The following is a 4,365-nucleotide window of genomic DNA, read 5'->3' on the forward strand; positions in this document are numbered from 1 at the left end:
GAGATCGAGGGGTGGATCTAACCATGCATAGTATCTGTGATAAAACAAACTGTCTCCCTGTGATCCATGAAAGGCGGCCACCAGAGGCCAAGGCCAGCCAGACCTGTTGGCCTTGGCAGCTTTTGTCTGGCAGCAATCCTGAGATAGATGGAATTTTGGAGGCCAAATTGCAATTTTGGCCATGGGCAGCTGGAGGAGAAGGACAGTTCTGTTCCACAGGAAGGAAAGCACGGAGCCCCAGCGCTCCAGGGCAGGTGAGAAGCAGCTCTGGCCATGCCAAGGTCAGCCGGAGCTGCCAGGCGGCCCCAGGAGCCCAAGGCAGCCAGAGCTGTTCCATGTTCCCTTGGATCCGTGGGCCCAGCAGTGTCCCAATGGACTCCGTGATTCCATGAGGACCTGCAGGAGCACCATGGTCTCCTTGGATCCACGGGGCCCCTCAGAATCACACCGGCTCCTTGGTCCATGGGGCCCAGCAGTGCCCCGATGATGCCCTCGGATCCAATCCCACAATTACAGGGCTGCCAAGCAAAAATGCAGGAAAGGGAGTAACAGTTCTTTACTCTAAGAAGTAAACAAGGCTGAGGGAGGAGAATGAATCCACCAGAAAGCCAAGCCCAGAGCTGTCCTGAAAATCAGCCCTGGCTGGGGTCGGGCTGGGGGAGGCCCCAGCCCCCAGACCCATTTGCTGAGGCCAGGTTTGCACCCCCACCCCCCACCCAAGGGGGCAGGAGGAGTTTTGGGGGTGTGGGGTAACCCCTGCTCAGGGGGAGTGAACACCACCCCCCTTACCCAGACTGGCTCAGGTGTGAAACCCCCACCCCGGGAAGGCCACACACACAGGGGACAGAGTCACACTCGCCCCTCCCCAGGGGAGGTCTCTGTCCCTGTCACTCCCTTGCTCTCCCCCCTTTTCTCTCTCACAGCCTGGGGGGGGCTTTGCCAAATGGGAGAATCATTTTTCTCTTCCTCCCTGCCACCTTTGGAACAGCTACACAGAGTTTTCCTTCCTTTCAATAATCTGTATTGGGCTGAATTGACACTTTTCTTTTACAGGAACCTGCAGCAGCTGAGCTGGAGCTGTGCGGGAACCGCTGGAACTTTGAATTGCCACCATAACTGCTTGTGCTGTCAGTTCATTCATGGTTGGGGTTTGTTTGTGTTTTCACCACAAAGGACTTGTGGGAAGAGCAAACATTGCTCAAAGCATTTTGTGTAGAGTTAAGTTTGATTTCTGCCAAGTTTATTTGGTCTGGTGTCAAGGAGATGCTGAGGAGGGGCTTGGTGGGGTTGTCCCTGTCCCTCTCAGCCCAGGGGATGCTCGGGGATCCCTGTCCCCCTCGCCCTGGGGGATGCTCAGGTGTTGGGGTCCCTCCCCTGCCATGGAGCCCTGGGAGATGGGCCCTGGGGGGGAGACACGGCGTTTCCCTGCCCCTGGTCAGTCTCATTCCCCATTGGTTGGTTTGTGTTCCCCGGTGTGGCCAAGGACCCTCGGGTCCCGTGACTGGGGGAGTTCCTGAGCTGAGCCCCGGCCATGCGGCTGGAGAAATAAACATCTCTGAAACATCTACCACGACTCTGTCCATATATACTTCGCTTTCCACGGGACTCCTGGTTTGAAATATGCTTGTTGCAGTAATCCCCGCTGCAACACTCAGGGGTCTCCATCCCTCTCACCCCAGGGAATGCTTGTGCAGGGTGGGGGACCAGGGGCTCTGTGTCCCTCTCACCGCTGAGTGTGCTCGGGGGGTGGGGGGCTCTCCGACCTTCTCACACCTGGGGAGGCTGGGGGGGGTCTCTGTCCCTCTCACCCCTGGTGTGACCCCACCCAAGCATCATCGGGGTGAGAGGGACAGAGACACCCCCAAACCCCCACAAGCATCTCCCAAGAATCCCGAGGGGACAAGGACAGAGACCCTCACTGGGCACCGAGTGGGGTGAGAGGGACAGAGACAGTCTCCATCCTCCTCTGCCAAACATCACCCTGAACCCAAAATTCCCCCCACATACCAGTAAAATGGTGAGACTTTAGATTTAGATGTCTCTGATCAATTTCTTTATTTTTACCCCAGTTTGGGGTGGTTTTAAGGGACAAAGATGGATCAAAAGAAAATTAGGGCCAAAACAAAAGGACCATCAGCCAGGTGTCTTCCCAACGTGGATCACAGGGAATGTGGGTCACCAGGGCTCGTCTGGGGGATGGAGTTGGAGCACAGGACAAAGCTCTTGCCACAGTCGGGGCACTCGCGGGGCTTCCCTTACTGGTGGTTCTGTTGGTGTGGGGCCAACTGTGAGCTCCTGGAGAAGCTCTTCCCACACTGGGGACACTCACAGGGCCTCTCCCCGGTGTGGATGCGCCGGTGGGTGACGAGGGTGGAGTTGTACTTGAAGCCTTTTGTGTAGTCAGGGCAGCAGAAGGAGCACTCCTCTGTGTGCTTGCGCTGGTGCCCGAGGAGACTGGAGCTCTTCCCACCCTCAGGACACTCGCAGGGCCTCTCCCCAGTGTGGATCCTCTTGTGGCAGAGCAGGCTGGAGCTCCAGCTGAAGCTCTTCTCACATTCCAAGCACTTGTTGGGCTTCTCTGTGCCATGAAGCTGCTCAGGAAGCCCCAGCTCTGAACCCTGGCAGGATCTGCAGCTGCCTTCCCAGCACAGGGTGGGTCTTTCCTCCTCAGAGCACCCTGGGCTGCGTTTGGAGCCCCCCCCAGTCACTTCTCAGCCCCTTCCCAGCCCCGGCTGAGTTTAAGCCCTGTGTGCCTCTGTGCTGTGCCCGGGCTGGCTGCAGGCAGTGCCCCAGCCCTGCTGGGCTGTGCCCAGGAGCTGCTCCTGGCCAGAGCTGTCTCTCTGCAGCGCTGCCGCTTGCCAGGAGCTGCCTCTGTGCCAGGAGCCCGGCCCAGCTCAGCAGCACAGACACAGCACAAGGACTGGAATGACCCTCTTGGGGCTTGGTGCTGAGGCCCTGAACATCAGTCCCTGACAGGGACTGGCAGAAACCTCTCAAGGATTCAAGTCAGAACTGAACTTCAAAGTTTCTGGAAGTTTTCATGGGTCCCAGTGAGGGACACGACTGAGAAAGTGTCCCCAGGCTCCGGTCAGAGCAGAGAACTGGAGGCAGGGATGACAGGGGGGGACAAAGAGAAGCCAAGCCTTGGTGCCCTGGGGCACAGCAGCGTCTGTGCCACCAAGGGCTGGGAGGAGACACCTTGTCCTGAGGCCCTGGGGCCTCCTGGGCACAGCCCCAGCAAGGCTGGGCACTGTCAGCCCCTTGTCCTGCCCTCAGCATCCCCCCACATCCCAGTGGCCTCAGGGATCTGCTGGAAGGAGTCCCTGGGGAGCCTTGGTCAGGAATGGCCCTGGGGGCTCCTGAATGCTCCCAGGGACTGCAGGGTTTTCAAAGGACTTTGGCTTTGGCTTTTGCCTGGGAGCCTCTGAGAGCTTTGTGCAATCCTGGCCCCCAATTATCTGCTCTAATGAGCCCCTGGAGATTCTTTGTCAGTAACAACACTCAGTGGGGCTCATTAATGCTTCAGGGTACTCAGGGGTAATTTAAGTACTTCTTTTTGACACTGACTCTCTGAGAGGTTTGTGCAATCCTGGCCTCCAATTATCTCCAATTACTTTAACGAGTCCCTTGAGAGCTTTGCAGTGACACTCAGTGGGGCTCATTAATGCTCTGAGATACTCAAGGGTTTTAAGGTACTTGGGATTTTCCTTCCCACACTGAGGCTCTGAGAGGTTTCTGGGCAATCCTGGCTTCCAAGTCTCTCTTCCAAGGAGTCCATGAGGAGCCTGTGTTGGGGATGGACCTCAGTGGGACCCATGAATGCCTCGAGACACTTTGGGTGTTTCCTCTGCCTTTGACTCCTGGAAAGGTTTGTGCAATCTCCTCTCAGGCCCTGAGCTTCAAGGGCTCAGCCCCAAATGCACCACGGGGCTCATTAGGATCAAGCAAGTGCTGACAAACCCTGGCTCTGCCTTGATTTCCCTCTGGCCTGGTGCAGTTCATTAGGAAGGTTTCCTTCTCCAGTTATGGAGAAATATTTCAAAGAGCTTCTAAGAAATATGCATTCCTATTTTAAGGGGTGTATTTTATTGCTGTTCTCTTTAGAGAAGAGGTGATTGCAGCATTCTGTGACTGACACTGATGGAGGGTCTCTCCTAAGGAGGTGTGGCCTGGTCACAGAAGCTGTGCCTTGAGGTCTGACCCAGCATGGAGAACCCTGCTCCACATTCCCAAGCCCATCCTGTCTCTCCTCACTCACCTGGGACCTGCTTTGCTCAGAGAACTGGCTGCACTCAGCCAAAGGGGGGGGGTTGTTGGGGTTTTTTTGAAGCAATCTGAAACTCCTGAGTTTCCTCACTGAAAACA

Source organism: Coloeus monedula (genome assembly GCF_965178545.1).
Source record: "Coloeus monedula genome assembly, contig: HAP1_SCAFFOLD_89, whole genome shotgun sequence".
Lineage (NCBI taxonomy): Eukaryota > Metazoa > Chordata > Aves > Passeriformes > Corvidae > Coloeus > Coloeus monedula.